Raw genomic sequence first — 22,671 nt, 5'->3', positions numbered from 1 at the left:
CATCTACACTGATATGATGACGATACTATGTTAAAATTGCTGACCACCACAATATGTAACACAACCTTGTTTTTCACAATTTAAACTAAATTAAAACATAAAAATGTGAAGTCCAAAACGGACTCAAATGTGAGGTAGTTAGGGGGGTTCGGGGGCATTTGGATTTTGGATTTGGCATTTGGATTCCCCTGAGAAAATTTGGATTTCTCTGACATAATTATGTGCAATTTAGGGCTTTTGAAGGCCAAGAAATAGCTTTAAAACCTTGTCATTAGATTATTTGTCAATACCTGCTCGCACCTCATCTTCATCTTTCTTTTTCTCTGTCTCCTTATCCTTCCCTATTTGTTCCCCTAAAGCTGAACTTTGACTGATAGTCTTTTCATTTTCGTCTGTGTCAGTGAAGAAAGTAAACATAGGCTCAACTGATATTTATATGTTTTATGAATCATTTTCTTAGACAAGTTAATTTACTCAAGGCTACCAGGAAAGCTGTAGCCTAAGTCAGTATTGCCAATAGGAACCTTCTACAAGCTTTGGAATTTGAAAACGTCTGTTTTTAAATGTTAAAAGTAATTTTAAATAAGACAAATTATAGTCTACGTTTAACGCAGTTGGTGGAATTGGCAGACGTTCCCTTGAGGCATCATGCGCTGTGGAAACGCGTCAAAGCATTCTCAGGTATAAATATAATATAATAATAAATAATAAAGTATAATACAAAATGAAAACAAATATATAATACAAAGGGAAAACAAATGTCCGGCGAATATCGAATCTAAAACTAACTTTACCGCGCTAAACCACCGTGAGTGCATTTCACGCATTAGTAATCGCTGGCGTTCAGTGGGGAGGGAGGAATGACTTTGTCTGCATGCGTGAACCGGTGTAGATCATAGGTGTAGATGCATTTAAATCAGACAGGAGAACCTTGACTGAGAACATAAAGTCGGGACGCGTGTTTGTGAAGGCGGGGCCAGGGGGTGATATTACTTTTTGATTTGATGAATGATGAGAATCATTGAATTTGATGAGAATGATTTTATTTGAATTAATTAATTAATTTATTTATTCATTCATCACAAAAAGTTCCTTGACTTCCTACAAACACAGGACTGACTGTAATTTATGTCAATGGTTTTAAATCCTTACCTTGTTCACATTTCTTCTGAAGCCCATTGAGTAGAGGCCTCAGTTTCCGGGGCAGGTTGTGAAAAATCCTACAATAAAAGGGCCAGTCCCTTTTTTATGCCACACATTCAAATGTTTGACATAATAAAAAGCCCAGTGCTTTTTCACATCAGCAACTGTCTGAGAACACACAGACAGAGTGTCTTCAGGTTATGTTTGGTGTTCTGTCTGCTGCATACTGACCTCCGTGTGGGAGACTGTGTGTGTGTATGTGTGCTGGCTTCAACAGGCACACTGTATTTCCCTCTACTGCAGAACATACAGTCAGCCATATTTAAAACTTAAAAGTAGTAATGTATTGCACACGTACCCAGTGTTACTTGCTTAGAGGAGCCAGCACCAGGGTCAGATTGTACAGCACCTGTAATCCCATCCATAATCGCCCGTCCCTTATTGCCTACTCAGAGTCAGAGCCAACTCCTGCGCCACAGTGTATTCTGGTTTTCTGAATTTAACTTTATTTCTGTTTGCTGCAAACAAGTGTTTGTGATAAAATGTTCACAAAAGTAATAAAAGGTTGTGGTAAATACTCACCACTTTGAATTATATTTTTATATTTTGTCTTTATCTGCTGCCAAGAACATTTGGAGTTGGGGTTGCATCTAAAAATCATACATACTAAAATTTTAGTACATACATGCACATTTTTTATATATTATAAAAATAGGCTATATTACACATATAGGCTACACATACATTTACATACATACATAATTTTACATAAATATAGAACGTATTTGTTTAACTTACACATTAACCATCAGCAATCTTTCTCCAACAGTCTTCTCTTGCTTTGGCAGCAGAGACCGTATTGTTTCGAGCTTGAAATACATATTTAAATGCATCGTAATTCTGAATGATTATCTCTTGCTCCTCCGCGGAAAAATATATCGCTCTAGCTCTACCCGCGATTGGTTGTTCAGTGTCGACGTCACTCTTTTATGTGCACGCGCGCGTGGAGTAATCATAGCTAAAGGATCAAAGCCTGAGTTGACAGAGAAAGTTGATGAGCTGCATCATGGTACCAATAAAGCCTGATTGCATCGGTTTGGTTTTGTCGACTCAAAACTAATCCTGTAACCCCGAGTTTGTTCAGCTACCTTCATGGTACAGGCCCCAGGAGGGTTTTAAAGCCAAAATAACAAACAAAAGGGTAAGCTACCCTTATGAAAAATAAGTATACTTCAAGTTAATTTTATTAAGTATACTTAAGTAATGTTCAGGTATATTTTTAAGTATACTTTATACTAATATCAATGTGTACTTGTTGTAAGCTTGTAAGTGTACTATTGCAATACTGCTTGAGACTAAATTGGCCCACTTTTAGTATATAAAAGTTACTATTTTAATACAAGTAGTATTTTTTTTTTAGTTTATGAAAGTACACACTGAAGTGTACTCTCAGTAAGTACTAGTTTAGTAGTTAATACTGCAAGTATACTTGTAAGTTTTCTTTAAGTGAACATAACATTATACTTATAGTTTACTATTTATATATTATTTTTGCACTTTCAGTACACTACTATGTTCAAATGTATTATTTTTTATACTTGAAAAATACCTTTAACTGTACTTTAACTAATTTTTAATTTTATTAGCTTCATGCACCCTTTTTTCAACACTTGAATGTCGGTAAGTTTAATACAGAAAGGCAACATTTTAAACTAAAAAGTTGAGAAAAACCAAATTTTTGTCAAAAGACTATGCCTTGATCAGATTCAGAACGATGATTAGAACAGATGGTGTAGCTCGAGTCCTACACCCCGAAAGCTTCACAGTCATTTGCTCTTCATGGGTTCGACATTTCATTTGGTAACATTAAATAGTTTTGATATACATGCTGTTTAATGTTTGATGATCACGTTATTTTACATGTGAGTGAGCAATCTTCTATCACTTATTTCAGCTTCTTCTTCTCCTGTGTTTTGATCCAGAGATTCTGTACTAGTAGAAGATGTGTCTGTCACAGTCACCTGTTAGTCACCGTCTGCACTACATGTCCCATCATCCTCTCCGGCTCACACCTGCACTCACTCCTCCATTACCCGCACCTGCCAGCGATCATCATCATCATCACTCACCATGTTCAGCTGTTATCACCTTGTCTTCCTTATTCCTTCCTGTATTTAAGTTCCTCTCTGTTCTGTGTTCACTGTCAGTTATTGTTTGTGTTATGTGCACACTGTATCGCATTTTGGCTTATCGCATTTTGGAATAAATCCTCTTATTATTTGTATCATCGTTGTCTTCATCATCCTTTGTGAACCAAACGTTACAGTGTCATAGTGCCCTACCGTATAAGAGTGGATGGCTGGAAAATTCAGTCAGTGGTGGGGAAAAATAGAATTAGAGTAAATTCCTTTCCACTACCTGGACAAGCCTACACAAAAAATTCAGATACGCAGAATTAGAAACATCTGTTTTAAATATCAATATTCTAATCAATATTTTCAATATAACAATGTAAACAATAAGACTGTATATGAAAAACTATGTAAAAGTATTGTAACCCAGTGAGGGTTATTATTAAATTCATTAACAGCTATTTACTGATTAAATAGTATTTATAAGTTTTATGATTCAGATAGTATCATAATAGTGTCTGTGTGTTCAGTTGATATACTGCCCCTTTAAGAATTACGCTAAACTATAAAGTTTGATTGGGATGTACCAGAGCCATAGAGAGAAAGAGTTGCGACACTCCCATAGACCTCCGTTGTAAAAAATGGCGGCGCTTTTAACCGCCTACTTCCGGGATTTGAAGATCGGATTAGTTCCAAACACTGTCATTTGGGCGTTTGACCCCATTCACTTACATTGCTGCGCGTCGAGTTGCGCGTAGTTAAGTTGCTGAAATATCGACCTCTTTTGAATTGTCAACTGTCTATATTGTATCAGAGGCCCTTTGCGATGCTTATACTGGTCTTCATTTGTACATGCACAGCGTAATTATTTATATTTTATGTTGGTTGTTTCAACCAATTTTCAAGCACTGCCTGCTAGCTAGTTAGCTAGCGCGACTTCGTCAGCTGTGACAGTAAGAGTTCGGTAATTAATCGCTGCCACCTTTATAGCAACTTTTATTTAATAAAATTTTTTTGGGATATACTAACTTTTCATTATTTTTTATTGTCTTGAGTGAAGCGGCTTGTGAGAACAATGCTGGACCTCTAGGATTGTTATGGCCATCACCAGTCCTGTCTGTTTCATGGATCACCTGCCCCTGTTTTTTGTTTTTCTTGTTCACACACACTCACACATTTTTGTTGTCTGTCATACATTGTTTAATAAAAAATATTTTATTTGAAAACCTTAATTTGTATCAGCCATGCTTAAATTCGTTTTTAATCTGTTATAGTTTTGATAATGTGTATGGCTTAATCTTAAAATAATATTCTTAGTCTTAACATGATCATGTTTCACGTTGTGGGGGTGGCCACTTTCATCAGAAGAAGTGAGCTAGCTTCTAAGCGAATTCTGAACGGACCGCCACGGCAGACCTCTTTGCGTGATCACGAAGGTAGGCTAATGGCTGAATCAAAATTTATAAGCAAAATCACGGGAATCAATAGCCTAATACAGCCCAGTTGTGCTAAAATAAATATCATGAGACGTCCATCATCAGATGAATGATATGGAAAAGTTAAGTTAGAGTCGCTAAAGCCAGTGCTACTACCCATGCGAACATGAACACTAAGCTTTTCCCTCCAAAAATATAGCCTAAAACTTATCTCCAAATGCAAAACTGACATTAACAAAATGCAATAATGCAATGACAGCTGAAAAAGTACTTGGGTGTGTGTTTTATTTTATCTTTACCGTTCAATAATGCAATCGCTGCTGTCTGTCCCATAGAAGAACATGACAGCCAGCGTATGTTTTGGAACTATTGGGGCTTACATGAACCACGTGACAGCCATAGCGGCGACATCAAAGAGTGTCGCAACTCTTTCTCTCTATGGCTCTGATGCTAAAACGTGGCTTTGCCCAGCATGTTTGTTCATTTATTGGTGATTGGTTATTTTTTGACTTATTCCCGCCTCTGTGAAGAGAAGTGATTTTCTGATTGGAGAGAGGGGGGAGAGGGAGATTTGGCGATCGGGAGAGAAAGAGTTCCGTGAATTGTGAGGTGAAGACTAAAAAAGAGAGTGAATTTAACGACTGAATTAGTGTGTTAAACTTATATCCAGTGTTGTGAAGACTTTTGTTTGTTTTGCTTGTGTTTTATACTTGAGTTTAAAGTAAGGTTATTTTTCCGAGGCTGCTTCCCAGAGCAGCACGAAGCTTCGTTCATTATTCAGACTGAGAGTGAGAAACCAGACGGCTAACTGGAGTTTGACCGCAAATAGTCATCTGAGTTTAGTTCATTTCGAGGACAGATTGATTTCTGTGACTGAATTAGAGCTCCGGGATCCGGACCAGGCCGCGCTCTTATCCCCGCTGACATAGTGGAGAGAACCGCGCCGCCGTTCTGCTGACTGCCGGTAGGGGACTACAGGACGATCAGCCGTTTCCAAGGAGGAACATCGCGGAGTTCATCTGTTTTCATCTGCGTTTATCAGGAGTTCAGGTGATCTGTTGATTTATTTTGGCTCAGTCGAGTGAAGAGGCCATTTGCTGTTTTCAAGGCCACAACGCTCCCAGCAACGTTACAGGCCTGCAACGGGGTGGGTTGTTTTGACTGTTGTGTGTGTGGGCCCATGCTTTTATATTGACTGTTTTTCTGTTATTTTTGTGTTTTATTCTGTTGGTTTTGGTTTTTTATACCAACTAAGTGAGGTGTGGGGGTACTGATTTTCCTCATCTCATTCATACAGTGTCTACCATCTCATACAGTATACTGATATTTCTATTTGTGATTTAATAATTTTTATGGTGTACTGCATTCATTTTGAGGTATTAAAGGTCGTTTTCTATACTGGAAAGCACTTAACGGGTATTAAGAGGTATTTATCAAAAGTAATATACATTTCTGACTTTTGATAATCCATTCCAGTGTTTATTAATACACTATTCATTTATTTTATTTTATTTTCACTCTTGTTTAATTTCCATTCAGTATAAGAATATTATTAAAAGAGTATAAATATATTTCATCTGGGTTACAGTAGCCAACTAGGGTAATAGGAAAGACATTAATATAAAGTCGAGAGACATTGTTAGAACCTGGGTGCTCCGCCCTGTTAAGGGTAGGGGGCGCTACAGTATATTTAATAGGCTACTCGATCAAAAGAGTTAACACAACTACAAGCCAAGTATACTTTGAGATATACTTAAAAGTATAATTATTCAATCAAAATATTGAGTACAAGTACAGGCCAAATATTCTTGGACTTTTCTCTCACTATAAGTCAAGTACACTTAAGTGTAATTTTAAGTATATTTCTGAGAAGTCTATAAAATGTAGACTGAAAGTATACTTTCTTAGTTTTAGTTTAAAAGAAGTATACTGACAGAACACTTGAATAAACATCTTTTTCATAAGGGTACCTGGGAGTAAGGGAGTCTAATTAAGCTATTGGAACAAATATCAAATAAACAACAAATCTCTTCTCTGACTACATTACTATCCCAAAAACAGGGGTTAGTAAAAAAAAAAAAAAGTGCCACCCACCTCCCTACTGCATCAACAAGCAAAAATAATGGGCCACACCAAGCTTTCTGTCACTACAGCAGATACAACTGTGGCACAAAACACTGCTTCATGAAGCATTGGAACCTTTACGAATCTTTTGTTCTGAATCAATGGTTCAGAGAGTGTATCAAACTGCCAGAGTCACGTGATTTCAGTAAACGAGGCTTCATTAAATCATAACTTTTTCGAAACACTTCGAAATGTCAATGGTTTACCGCTGGGGGTGATAATCTCTGTCAACCCATGAATCATGAGGAGTCACTGAGAACTAATGAACAAGTGTCTGTGGGTTTTACCTGGGTTCTCTGATCAGTTTTATACATTTGTAGACGTTTTAATTAGACATTAGTATAATTACAGTATTTCACAATTGCTAAGACACATTTCTTGAAACATTCACCCATATTCTCAAAACTTTAAACACAAAACCCAGTCTTTAAACTACATTCACAAAACCCCTGACTCTTCTGGCAAAATCAAACACTTGCCTCAAAACCATTTGATCTGTGCTCAAAATCAAACAATGCTTTCAAAACATAAACACAGCCAGTCAATATATAACCACTCATCAGCATTCATTAGACACCACATCAAAAAATTGAGAACACAGCATCCAGGGCATGTAGTTACAGAGAAAAAAATGTTTATTGCATATAGAAAATAATTTTGCCATAAATAAAAGTAAATAATTCACAACTCAGTACAGCAAATATATTGCATACTGTAAGTACTGCAAGTAATGCAGTATTGAATGTCTGTATTTTCAGTATAAAAATAAAGTAAGCCCAAAGAAGAAAGACAACTCTAAATGAAAAGCGTATTACACAAAATATTGTGCAATTGCAAAATCAAAGTCAATGAGAGCCTCTTGCTAATGGGAGAACAAAGGAGTCCTTCCACCCTCATTTGGTAGTCTTGCAATTCTACTAAAGGGAAAATGCTCTTACAAATGTATACATACAGTAACAATAGTAGGCTAATGGACATCACATTCATATGTAAAATGTATTGTAAATCTTTTTTTCTTTTTTCCCCAGTCCCCTGACAAACTGATGCACTGTATCAAATGTATACAGTAAACTTTCAGTCGCACAAATTAGAAAAACAATACATTTACCTGTTCTCTTCTCTGAATGTCCTGATTATGGTGGCCACAGTGAATCTGCTCAAATTGGGTTGTACTCTTTGTCCTGCTTCCCTCATTGTCATTCCATGAACAAGAACATGGTCTATCACAGTTGCCCGAATTTGATCTGAAATTACTATTCTTGATCTTGCTCTTCGTTGTCTTTGTACTCTTCCTCCTCGTCCACCACCTCTTACACGAACTCGTCCTCCTCTGCCTCTCACATTGTTTCCATCCATTGTTGGAATCAACATTCAACGCACCTGGGCCCCCTGTGTACTCTGAACTGGCTTATATTCTAGAAAACTGATTTGATCACATCACTAAAAACAAGTGTGAACAATTTTGAGTTGTTGTGTGTAAACGATGACAGCGGTGTTGTAGTTGTGTTTAACTTTTGGCACATGTATTTACCATTTTGCAACACAGTGCAAAATATGTTTTAGTGAGTGAGAATGTGTTTAGAGTTTTGCAAAAAGAGTGGATGAGATTTGCAAACAGTGTCTTAACTACCTGAACATGTTTAAGGTTTTGCCTACAGAGTGACTAATTCGACAAATGGGTTTAGGCCACTGAGCATTGGGTTCAGAGAATGGGGTTTAGTGTTTTAGCAATTGTGAAATACTGTAAAATGAATAATGGTAGTTAATAGTCTCTTATTGGCCTGTTTAGCTGAGCCATTCATAGAAAACAAAACAAACCCATACAGACACTTGATAATCTTATTAGATGATTAGATAATTGCATTTGAAAGATTTTACTTTCAATAAAATTTTTGCAGTAGATTTGTAAAAGGTGTTTTTATGCATGTTTGGCTTGGGTTTTTGTTGCATTTACACTGTTCTGACCACTAGGGGTAACCGTGGAGACGGGTGTCAGATTGTTTCGAAGCCTCGACACAATACGGCACATTTGCTTCAACTGTTTCAGTGTTCCACAAAGCCACTTTCTGCCCACCACTAGATACAACAGACTTTCTTAAAGAAGCATAAATGCTCAAAGCATACAACATTCAGCAAAGTTTGGGAAAGCAGACAGGCCATGCTCTCTCTGGCGAACAGCCAGTTCCCTCTGTTTAAATGCAAGCTTCTCTCCACAAACTGACGAGGAACAGGTGGTATCAATTAGGCTCCTGCGCAAGACAGGTGCTGTTCCAGTCTACTTTTAGACACGCACTTGCGAACTTCCCTAAGCACTTCCCCTCGGAGGAATCCCGCCGCCATTTTGAAGTGCGTTCCACTTCCATGAAGTGGACGAGGGAAGTTTATATGGACAGACCCAGTCTACTTCATATGTACACTTCAGGCACCTATATGTCCCACAATACAGTACGATTGTGACGTCACCACAGCTGTGTCCCAATGTGAAGGCTGCATCCTTTGAAGGACTGAAGACTTCAAGGATGCAGCCTATGCGTCCTCCGAAGGACGCACCATGTAGCCTCCGTAGGATTTCCTAATTGCGCAGCCAGGTGTTCCCGATTACCGCTCCAGGCGCCAAGCAACGATGCGAGAGTATGCTGCCATCCTGACAATTCATTTGATATGCTATGGAGCCAGAATTGGCTTTTGTCATTTTTATGTTTTATATTTTACTGGAGAACATGGTATTAAGGATGTTTCAGGTCATACTTTCGGCTTAGCCAAAGATATCTTACCTTGATACCTTGATATTTACACAGGTTTTTAACCCCATTTGAATATAAAACCCAGTTGAATATAAAAAGTCCAGTGCGAATGTTACTCCCGCTCATCATCGGCAGCTGTCAGTCACTGTTGCTAGGCGACAAGAACAATCCTCCGTAGGCTAGACCGGTCCGAGCGCTTCAGATGCGCCCTTTGAAATGGGACGGAGCTGTAGTTAGCAACAATTTGTTAATATTGTGACAATAGGCCTACATTTTGTAACTTTTATTTTCAAAATAACCAGTGGTGGTATGTAAGGAACTACATACTTTGTTAAAACTCTTAGTAATTTTCCCACACGGGACAGCAACACTACAAAATTGTTATTTTACAATATGATGCATTGTTTTACATTAAACTACACAAAAGTATATAGTTTAAATCTTTCAACCTTGAAAATATTCAGAAGTAAAATGCAACATGCAGTAATAGAAAAGCAAAACATCATAAAAACCCTGACAAGGTTTTTTTCCCCTGCAGAATTCCTTTACTTTTACTCTTGATACCTTAAGTACATTAGAGTATGCAAGATAATGAAAAAAAAAAAAAAAAAAAAAAAAAAAAATTGCTTAACTAAGGTTTAAAATATATGACTAGTAGTTTTTTGCCAATGCGGTATTAGTGGTTATTAAAAGTACTTTAGTGTAATAAAGTATCTCAATATTTATTCCATGAGTCAGCCCTGCAAACCTGTTGGTAGACAACTTAGTGGATAGTGGAAATATGCAGTCAAACACTCTGGAGACCATCCCGGATGATGTCCCACCAGCAGGAGGCCTTACCAGGGTCTCTTTTGTGGAGCCCATCCCGGTCCAGCAGCACACCAGGGTCTCCCACTCAGCTGAATAAAACTCTACATCATATTTCTTATTTTATGTACTGTAAATTTAAATGTTTGTTGATTTTGATATGTTTAACGTATGTTGTAAATAGTTGGGGGAAAAAAAGGTATAGAAGAATTTGTTTCATGTAGAAATTATGACTGTCATTACAAAAATAAACAATGTCCAGAGCAACGAATTCTCTTTTATTAACGCATTTAAAGTTGCATAAAAATAAATAAATGTACAGATTTTTTTTTCCCTTTAAAAAATATAGGTGAAAAAAAGTTAAACAAGAATATATATAGGCTATATTTCTCAATAATTCTTTCAAGAAGAGAAAACAGCCTGTCCATCCTCTCCCTACTCTCCAGTGCTCTCCTCGCCTCTGCAGTCCCATGTCTTCTCTAATCAAGTCCAAAAACTCGTCCTCTCTGTCTCGCCTTCTTCGTGGTGCTGGTGCTGCTGCCTCTGGCTCCTCCTCTTCTTGGTCACATACTGCTGAACTCGGCCCTGGTCTGTCCTCAGGGATTGAGGCAATGAGGACAGGGGGTTGGTGCAATGCCTCTGTCCCAACACCTCATCCATGAGGACAAACCAGGGCCAAGTTTCAGCAGTGGGTTTCCCACTCACACCCTCACCTGTCCCAGGACACTTGCAATCCTAAGGCAGAGCAAATTAACCATGGCTTGTTAACAACAACAGCACAATACATTTCAGCAAAGATGTGTGTATTAATTTTCTTATATATATATATATATATATATATATATATATATATATATATATATATATATATAAATGGGTCTGGGGAATGTAACTCCCATACAGGCACAAAATAATATATATATATGTATATATATATATAATTTTGTGCCTGTATGGGAGTTACGTTCCCCAGACCCATTTTTCCCTGAATTTTTCTAAAAAAGCAGAAAGAGGTACTTAACACGGGGTGCAATCTTAAGTGCATTGTTAACACTGCAAAATATGCCACATCAAGACATGCAAAATATACTTTATATTTCTCTATACTCAAATTTGGTTAAAAACACATAGCTTGCATGACAGCACTACAAAAACACATAAAAGTGAAACCCCATTGCATTATCTACTGCTTTTCTTATTGTTTTAGGCTTTATAGGGTGAGCGATATTTCTTATAATACACAAGTGAGATAGACTAGTGCAAATATTACAAATGGGTCGTTAAACTAACGTTATTACCACAAGTTTTGCCTAAAACTACCTGACAAATGAAGCCATGCAATGGTGACGAAGGAGTTAAGATGAAGTTTATAATTAACTTTAACTCTGGTTTCGCTAGCTATCTCCTTCGGAGGATGCAGAATTGAATTGGGACAGCCTTCATCGAGCCGCGTGACGCAATCGGCCTTCAAATGCGACCTTCCAAGGATGCAGCCTTTGAATTGGGACGTCCTTCGTCGCGCCGCTGTGACGCAATCGGCCTTCAAATACGGCCAATCGGCCTTCAAATACGACCTTCGGAGGATGCAGCCTTCACATTGGGACACAGCTCACATATCTCGTCTAATCACCACCACAACAAACAACTCTATGATATATTAATTCTAATTTTTTTAACTGAAAACAACCCAAACACCATATATACATTTGGATGCTGCATTAAACAAATTCTTAAAGGGAAAACAAATGTAAATAATAAATCAACTACACAGCTGATTCCAAGTGATCAAGGGCTTAGGACGTTCCAATTCAGCCCACTGCAGTTTCCGCCAGTAGTGGGCACTCGCAATGATGTACATCCGAGTGAACGAGACGGAGGGAAGTTAGCAAGTGAAGGGCATGACAATTTTGGACTGGAACGCAGCAAGGGAGGAACAGAGGAGAACAGGCAAGAACTAAATTTCCCAGCAGGTTGTTGGTCAACAGGGAAACACAATAACACGCACACGTATTCACAAAATTAACAACAATAAATGACATACGTCCTGGGACGTCCAGTTGTTTATAAACATTCTTCATTTATTTCACAACACCCAAGTGTTGGATAAGTTACTTTTCAATTTTTTTTTTATTTCCAGCTACTAATTACATCTTCAACAGTGTAATTAGATTTCTTTCTAAAAACTATCCCATTACTTCTTATATCGATTGCTCCTGTCTTCTGCTGCTGTTGCGTCTGTAAGCTTCGTATATCTTTCTGTTTTGAATCATTATTTACTATCATTCCTTGTTGTTTATACTGCTAGATATAACTTACTCAACATCACACATTAACCTGACATCGCTAGCTTCAATCTAAATCGTTATTGCTAGCACAACACGCTAGTAATTCGCTAGCTGTTAGCGTGCCATCCGTGCGCTCTTTATTTATTTTTTTCCGCACGTGCTCACGCCTTTTACGAGTCCATCAAACAACTTAGGTGAGTAGGATCAGTCAACAAACACGGTAAGTCATGTCATCTTCTCCTCTTATTGTTACTTGCACCTCATGCAACATGTTTAACATATCCTTCTCTGTCAGCACAGGATTTACATGTGATAAATGCAGGGAGATAGTAAAGCTGACGGGGAAGATTTCATAACTAGAGACACGCATCCAAGCTTTAATCGAGGTTAATTGTAAGAGCGTAAGGGCTTTAGATACTGCTTTGGATGCAACTAGCTTAGTGAACTCTGTACATTGTTCGGTTCCAGCTGTAGTAGAGCCCGTGCAGCAGGGCAACTGGGTGATGGTGAGACGCTGTAGTCGCGGGACAAAACACCGCTCTTCTGTTCCGATTAGATTCAGATTCTCCCCTCTCAGTGAAACACCCACTGTGAATCCTGTTGAATGTGCCCTAATTATTGGCGATTCTATTACACGGAACGTGAAAATAGAGACACCTGCCACCATAGTCACATGTTTGCCGGGAGCCAGAGTGCCTGACATCAAAGCAAATTTAAAAGTGCTGGCTAATGCTAATCGTAAATTCTCTAAGATTATTATTCATGTCGGCACAAATGATGTTCAACTCCGCCAGTCGGAGATCACCAAAATTAATTTTAAAGAGGTGTGTGAACTCGCAAGTACGATGTCAGGCACTGTAATTTGCTCTGGCCACCTTCCTGTTCGCAGGAGTGATGAGATACTTAGTAGATTGTCCTCACTCAATGGCTGGTTGTCTAAGTGGTGTCCGCAAAATAATATAGAATTCATAGACTATTGGAAAAGTTTTTGGGGCAGACCTGACCTGTTGAAAAGAGATGGTATTCATCCCTCCTGGGATGGTGCTGCTCTTCTCTCTAGTAATATGACACATAGTCTTAGAGCTCAAACATGACAATCTGGGGCTCAGGTCAGGAGGCAGACAGACTGGCTAAACCGACCGTCTGCTAGCTGTCTCACGTCACCAAGGTCAGATAAATCCCATCACATAGAGCCTCTTTCACCTAGATATCATCATATAGAGACTGTGTCTGTTCCCCGAATTAGGGCATACAATAAACTTCCAAACCCATCTAAGGGTAAAAATTTAACAAATAAAAAACAGATATAATACAAATTAGCAAATGATAAAGCTTGGGTTGCTGAATATTCAATCCCTTACTTCAAAAGCACTTATTGTTAATGATATGATTACAGACTATAATCTAGATGTGCTGTGTTTGACAGAAACCTGGCTAAAACCAAACGATTACATTACTTTAAATGAGACCACCCCGCAAGATTACTGTTATAAACATGAACCTCGTCTGAAAGGCAAAGGGGGAGGTGTTGCTGTAATTTATAGTAATATTTTTAGAATTACTAGTTATTGAAGTCTAGTTTCAAATATAATTCTTTTGAAGTGTTGGTGCTTAATATAGCAATATATAGAGTAAATGATAAATCACCTTTGAGATTTGTGCTGGCTACTGTATACAGGCCACCAGGGCACCATACAGACTTTATCAAAGAATTTGCTGACTTTCTATCAGAGTTAGTACTGGTTGCAGATAAAGTCATAATTGTTGGTGATTTTAATATACATGTAGATAACGAAAAAGATGCATTGGGACTGGCATTTAAAGACATTCTTAACCCTATTGGAGTTAGACAACGTGTCAGGACCTACTCATTGTCGTAATCATACTCTAGATCTAATATTATCACACAGAATCAATGTTGATGCCGTTGAAATTATGCAGCAGAGCGAAGACATCTCAGATCATTATCTAGTCTCGTGTAAACATCAGGGGGGTAATAATTTGGCAGGGGGTCGAAATTCGGCACAACACCTGCCCAGTAGCAGATTATGAAACACAATCTCATGAAAGTGTGCATCTATACCACGAATTTTATTTATCGTGCCATTTATATGGCAAAAATGTTTTTTTTGCGTGCATATGCTACGCACTGTAAACCCCTTGGTTAGGATTAGGGGTGCGGAGTGCATGCCTATTACACGCCGTAAAGTGCGTATCATATGCACACGAAAACTGCGTATCATAAGCACTACAAATACAATTCGTGGTATTCGCACTTTCATGAGATCGGGCTGAGCAAACACATTTAGGTTGTGGCAACGTCTGCGCGAAATTCAACAACTGAGAGACGACATTCTGACAATACATTTTTTATGCTAACTTAGATATCCCCCATTTAGCATGTTATGTTTTGAGGTTAATTTTTAATTAGTCAGATGTTAGATAATTATAGCCTATACTTTTTAAATATTGTTTATCCTTATTATTATTTAATGGGCCTAACAGTAAATTAGAAACAAAACACCTGCAAGTGTTCACTTAGTAAAAATGACAGAAGGTTACGTTAATTCAACTTTATTAAAACTGCATATGGCAATCAATTTGCACTTCCAAAAGTCATGCATTTGTGGAAAAAAACAAAATAAACGAATATATAAATTTATTTTAAGTATAATAAAATAAAACATAAAAAGCAAAGGCAGATCAGAACTTTTAATGAACAAAACCGGGTTCTGTAACGTTACATGGCAGACAGGGGAGCGTAGCCGAAAGCCGGGCGATAAAGGTCGGTAAACGGAATCAGTCAGGATACATCCACAAATCCAGAGGAGCAAAGAAACTAAATAGCAGACAAATCAAAGGAAAAACTAAACAGGTGTGCAAGCGGTTACGAGGTTAACGAGGTTATCACACGTTTTTTTCTCTGAGTTTCCAAAAAAGGAAAAAACATTAACGTGCAACAAGTCTATGCGCTTAAGTCGCTGTCTGTTTGGTTTCCATGGTGACGCGTCATTGCTTGTTACATGAGACATGGCAGCCACAACAGCGCTGAATGAATGATGATCTGCTTTTATGTCATTTTTCCTTTTTTACATTTGTTAGCTATGGCATAAAATACCTGATATTCCGACTGTCAAATATATGCAACTCAATATATATAAAACGCAAAGTATTGCAAGAAAAAGGCAAAATGAACGCGATCTTAAGACAATTTTTTAATTTTGAGCTCACTCAAGTACTGCAAGTACTCAAGTACTCTTGTTACTGTAGCACTTTGAGATTTCGCTGAAATGTAAAGTGCATTATAAATAAAATGTATTATTATTATTATTATTATTAAATACTTGACGGGCCGGATTAAACAGCCTAACGGGCCGTATGTGGCCTGCGGGCCGTAGTTTGCCCACCCCTGGCTTAGAAGAACTCGATATTGCGACAGAAACTTTTAACTCTCTCTTTTCCAGCACTTTAGACACAGTTGCTCCGTTGCGCTTAAAGAAGATTAAAGAAAATAGTCCAACGCCGTGGAACAACAAGCATACTCAGGCCCTTAAGAGAGCAGCCAGGAAAATGGAGCGCAACTGGAAAAAAACAAAACTAGAGGTATTTCGCATTTCATGGAAAGAGAGCTTGATTGCATACAGCGAGACCTTAAAAGCTGCTAGATCTGCTTATTTTTCAACCCTATTAGAAGAAAATAAACAAAACCCTAAGTATTTATTTGAAACAGTGGCTAAACTAACGGAAAATAAAGCTTCAAGCCCAGAAGTTTCCAAGCAGCACAGCAGTAATGACTTTATGAACTTCTTCACTTATAAGATTGATAACATCATAGAGAAAATTATAACTATGCAACCATCTACTACAGTATCACATCAGGCAGTGCATTGTAGTCTCCCTGAGGAAAAATTTGATTAACTTATTGCTATTGTTACGGCGTCTAGTGAGATCCCCAGTACTCGGTCTCGAGCGCCTTCCCCTGAATACTAATGATGCATACTAGGAGGAGTATGCATCATTGGCGCTCTGATTACCTTCCACCTGTCAGCAATTTACTCTGAGTTCAAGCCTATATCTAGCTTGTCATCTCGGCGTCTGTTGCGAAGTATTGTCTCACTCCTGTGTTACATGTCTGAGCTTCTGTTGAAAAAACCCCTGTTACTTTGGTATTCTGAACCTTCGCTTGAACTAACCTCTCTGATTGTGTGCAGCCCGCCCTGTGAACTTCTGCCTGTGACCTGACTCTGATACTCGCCGCCTGCCCCGAACTTCTGCCTGTGACCTGACTCTGATACTCGCTGCCTGCCCCGAACTTCTGCCTGTGACCTGACTCTGATACTCGCCGCCTGCCCCGAACTTCTGCCTGTCACTGACCTGCATGCTTGCTGCCAGCCCCGAACTCACGCCTGGTTTACATCGACTCAGCCTGCCGCCTTTACTACTGTTTTGAGTTCCTTCACTACTACTTTTACGTTATTAATAAATTGTTGCACATGGATCTGTCTCCGCCTTCTGAGTCTCAACAGCTATAGAAGAGAAAGAATTCGTTAAACTCGTTAAATCATCTAAATCGACAACATGTATGTTAGACCCTATACCGACCTTTGTCAATAGGATATGTACCAAAAACTTTTAAGCTGGCTATGATTAAACCGCTTGTTAAAAAAATCGCAAATTGATCGTACAGAATTAGTCAATTACAGGCCGATCTCGAATCTACCTTTTCTGTCAAAGATACTAGAAAAGGCGGTATCCTCACAACTATGTTCCTTTTTAGAAAGAAAGGATATCTGCGAGGATTTCCAGTCAGGATTTAGACCGTACCATAGTACTGAGACTGCTCTCATTAGAGTTACAAATGATTTGCTCTTATCATCTGATCGTGGTTGTATCTCTGTTAGTGTTACTCGATCTTAGTGCTGCATTTGATACTATTGACCGCAACATTCTTTTAAATAGACTCGAAAATTATGTTGCCATTAGTGGAATTGCATTAACATGGTTTAAATCATACTTATCTGACCGTTATCAGTTTGTAGCAGTAAATGAAGAGATGTCTCATCGATCACAAGTTCAGTATGGCGTACCACAAGGCTCAGTACTAGGACCGTATAATCTATAATCTAGAATACTGTCAAGTCTTCGTCATCGGTTAGGAACCTGGGTGTGCTCTTTGATACAAATCTTTCATTTGAAAGTCACGTGTCTAGTATCTGTAAAACCGCATTTTTCCATCTTAAAAATATATCTAAATTACATCATATGCTCTCATTGACAAATGCGGAACAATTAGTCCATGCGTTCATGACATCAAGGCTAGATTATTGTAATGCTATTATGGGTGGTTGCCCTGCACGCTTAATAAACAAGCTAGTCCAAAAGGCAGCAGCTAGAGTTCTTACCAGAACGAGGAAGTATGACCATATTAGCCCAGTTCTGTCAACACTGCACTGGCTTCTTATTAAACATTGTATAAATTTTAAAATATTGCTGATTACTTACAAAGCACTAAATGGTTTAGCTCTGCAGTACTTGAGTGAGCTCTTAACGCATTATAGTCCTTCATGTCTATTGCGATCTCAAAATTCCGGCCAGTTGATAATACCTATGGAACAGTCTTCCTAACATTGTCCGGGAAGCAGACACACTCTGACAGTTCAAAGCTAGACTAAAAACACATCTACAACACATACCACATTACAGACTTTTATAATTCAATGTTAGGCTGCATAGATTAGGTCAGCCGGAACCGGGAACACTTCCCATAAATCCTGATGTACTTGTTACATCATAAGAAGAATGGCGTCTACGCTAATATTAGTCTCTCTGTTTATCCCGAGGTTTACTGCAGTCCGCCGGATCCAGGCTGTATCCAGATCTGATGAAGGACCTGCGCCTGGACACTGTGACAGCGCAGTCCTGAAATGTCAACTAGTATCTCCCCTGTGAAGGCCTCCCTCCCCTCCCTTTACCTCTCTACAGATAAAGCGTTGTCGGGATAATTCCGGTTCGCGTGGCTACGTGGAAGCGATACAAATTCTGTATTATAAATTTTAAGGCCAGACAAGTAGTAGGAAAATATTGTACTTTTTACTAAACTACAATTGTCTGGCAGCTCTAGTTACACAATTTTCCATACAGTTCCTGTACATTGAAAGCCATGTATTTCAAAATTTACTTATTTCAAAATGTTTCTGATAAACAGAGGGATTCAGTTGCCATTAGTGGGATGAGGAAAATCACATTTCCAGCACATGTACAACAGGGTTCTCCATACTAAATTATGACACATAAGTGTTTCAGATGCCGAAAGATTAATTTATGTGTGCATGAAACACTGCTACTTTTGTAATGCATTACAGAGTTGATGTCCTGCAGGCTCAATAAATAAGCTAGAGCTAGCCACTAGAGTACTTACTAGAAACAGAAAACATGATCACATCAGGACCATTTTATTGTCCATACATTAGCTATCTGTCAGCTCATTTTAGAATTCTATTAATTACTCAGAAAGTACTGAATGGTCCAGCTCCTCATTACCTACAATCCATTGTGTTAATCACAAAATTCCAGGATCTTACAAATAGAATATTCTAAATAAAGACAAGGAGGTAGATCATTCTCCCATTTGTCTTTAAAATTATGGAATAGTCTTCCGAGCATTCCAAATTCAGACACACTCTCTCAGTCCAGACTAAAGACAGTCCAGATATTTTTCATATTTTTCAGTTTTTCATCATCGGAATGCATGTCCTAAAGGTTACAAGGGCCTACCTGCCGGATCTAGCTCTTCCAAATGCCTCCACCTCATCACTATTTGCTTGACAATCTGACAATCGACCTCCAATTTTTCTAAAGGCTACCTCAGAGGATGATTTACTGACAGGATCAACTACAGGACCAGGGAGTTTTCTCTTGTCACAGACAACACTGACATGAACTTCCACGCTGCTTGCAAGACACCAGTTGAACTTCGCCTACATCGTATTAGTCATGGAATAAACTAATTTGCATTGCATCATTGCAATGGAATTAAATAATTAATATAACATGACTTACCACACAGTGCATGGCAACCAGTGGACTTTCAATTCGGCTTTCCCCTACACACACAAACACGAATAATAATTATTTGAACTGTTTAAGAAATCACTGAATAGGGCATAACATATTGTTTTATTATCCTTGAAAGGTCAGAATCAGTCATTTAGACAAGAAAGCAGCCTAACAGAACACATTTTACCTCATTTATCCGTTCCCCAGTTATTCGATCAAAAAGGAAAACCTTCTGCCTACTACATTTTCGGCAACCTTAAATGATGAAAAGACACAGAAAGTTTATTAAGCCATGATGCCATGCTTTGTAGCTGAATCAGTCCAAATTGATCATTTCACATGTGAGGTGATATGCAGTCCTTTCCATTCATGTCAAAGTAAATTTGTCCCTGTTTTTGTAAGCAAAATGTACAGGATTGGTTTTCCCAATGTCCTCCTAGCTTAAAGGTCCTTGCACACTGACTCTGAAATTTGCGTCTGAAATTTTCGCACGTTAAAAAATAAATACGAATAAATATGTTTTGTCAATCATGTTTACACACTGCCTCCGAAACGTTCATCCGTCATAAAAAAAATCGGATCGGGTTCGATTTTCTGCATTTTTCGGATCAGTAGCAAGAATTTTAAATGCTGTTTTGACAATAAAGAGACACCGAATGACGAATACGGAAAAACGCATATGAAAATTTCGGACTCAGAATGGAAGGACCTTAAGTCAGGGATTGACATGAACCACAGCCCTTGGACATTGGCCACAGCTAAATAACTAAATACTGTGTGAACTGGCTACCAATGACCCGGTTAGCCGAATTAATCCAATTTACATGAAGTCAACTCTGACTGGAAGCAAATTTATTAACAGTGTGGAGTAAGATGTACCATACAAAAAGTTACCTTTTCTTCTGTTCTTCACACGTGGCCCTTCCTGACTCAAAGATGTGGAAATGGAAGAGGCAGACGGAGATGGAGGAGAGACAGAGGGAGAATAGTGTGAAGAGGTAGAGGTGTTTGTCTGTTTCATTTGTCGCAAAGACTTAGAGCATGGCAGTGGAAGTTTGGAAGTAAGTGAAGGAAGAATAGTTGTACAAGTTGAATAGGAAGTAGGAGAGAGAGAGGTTGGAGAGAGTGGGGAAGACAGAGGAACAAGGTTAAGAACAAATACAGTCTCAGACTCCTTGGTTTGAATCTCCAACGCTTGACTCTCCGCCATTTGTCTCTCCGCCCCTTGACTCTCCGCCGCCGCTTGACTCTCCGCCATTTGACCCTCCGCTGCTTGACTCTCCCCCGCTTGTCTCTCCGCTACTGTTTGTCTCTCCGCCGCCGCTTGACTCTCCGCCATTTGACCCTCCGCTGCTTATCTCTCCGCCGCTTGACTCTCCGACCACTGCTTGACTCTCCACCGCCGCTTGACTCTCCGCCTTGCTGCACCATTTGACTCTCTGGTTGCTGTGCTGTGGAGGTTGCTATAATACAAGTTTACTTTTATTTAAAATCTGTACATATATACAAAGAAATATACATGTATTTAAAATATTCATAATTTCTAAACCAAAACTCAAAACTCAAATTCATAGGCCCTCCGCATCTTCTCCAAAAGAATTTTAGTGACAGGAGTGGGGTGCAGATGGGTAATTATATCTGCAACCCATTTATTTGAAGACCTTTTATCTGGCTTGCCAATAAATAAAATTGGCTTGTATCCTACAGCTTCAAGTTTACTCACCTGAAATGAACAAAAGCAGTTATCACACAGTGGGTTAAACCCACTGAATTATTAGAAACATCAGTACTATATAAAGCAATTTTATTTTAAGGATATTTAATGGAGTTGGAGTACAATGCAAGAAACATTACTCTTGAACTGTAGTTTCAGATAAGGCCAGAGGTACTCTGCAGTTTCTGCCATTGCCATCACGACTTACTTAGGTGACAGAGAACACAACTTATCGTTACTCTTTAGCACAATTTATAGGTAAAGATGGATTATTCCATGTATGAAATGTATGACTATGTTAGTAAAGGCCAGATCACATTGGTATTTGTCTGATATTCAGTATGTGAAAACACAGGCTTTCAGCTTCACTTCACGTAACACTAATTTATGAAATATTAACACTTTTACTTACTGCAATACGGGCAGAATCAATTATACGCCCAGCATTTCTGCTTTTAAGGACAGATTTCCCCCACTGGCTATCAAGTGACACCACTTTTTCTTTAATTTTCTTTTTGGTGGACAGGCTTGCAAAACAGACATTACAAGTTTTCCTGCTTGCCTGATTGGGAGTCTGGCAAGTAGGACAGGGCCTGAATTTGTGCCTTGCCATGACTAGACAACAAATATACACAAAAACAAACAACACAGAGAGACTCAGAGAGAGAGAGAGAGAGAGAGAGAGAGAGAGAGAGAGACTGACAATTACACTACAGCACAGACAGGTATAAATAAGACAGACATGGCTCTTAAAAGTGCCTTTATTGTGTGTGTTTCTGTGTGTGTATGTGTGGTGGGGGATTAGAATAAAGAGCAGGCAAAATTGAAGGACCTGATGAGAAAGAAAAAAGCAATTCAGAATTGAACACTTTATATTTTAGGCCTACACCAGTATTCTACATGTTGCCAGACTGGATAGTTTTCCAGCCATTTGGTTGGTTTTGGGTTGCACTATGTGTGATAAAAAAAAGGCTTGGCCAAGTGGAATTTTGTTATTTTAAGGCAAAGGACAGAAATGGAAAATAATTTTACAGTTGCACGGTTCACTGTAGCCTCCTAAATAGCCTCTGAAAGAACACACAAATTATTTATCATTTCATATTGTGATGAGCCACAATAATGTTGTAGTTATTAATTAATTTGTATTATTTATTATAGATTTATTTGGGTGTTAATTATATAATTTTGCATGGATTTTAAACAATTAGGCTGTAAAACAAACCAATCTGG

General features: G+C 38.4%; 1 long non-coding RNA gene across 1 annotated transcript; it reads right to left on the bottom strand.

Moving 5' to 3' along the window:
• Positions 1-10,967: 10,967 nt before the first annotated feature.
• On the bottom strand, positions 10,968-19,977 carry LOC311073934. The gene is made up of 3 exons (XR_014604230.1): positions 19,915-19,977; positions 19,731-19,774; positions 10,968-11,121 (listed from the first exon to the last, which is right to left on the bottom strand). It is a non-coding gene; the product is annotated as an uncharacterized lncRNA (long non-coding RNA).
• Between the last annotated feature and the right edge of the window lie 2,694 nt (positions 19,978-22,671).

Source organism: Abramis brama (assembly GCF_963993115.1).
Source record: "Abramis brama genome assembly, chromosome: 23".
NCBI lineage: Eukaryota > Metazoa > Chordata > Actinopteri > Cypriniformes > Leuciscidae > Abramis > Abramis brama.
This window is presented reverse-complemented; position numbering and strand designations above follow the sequence as displayed.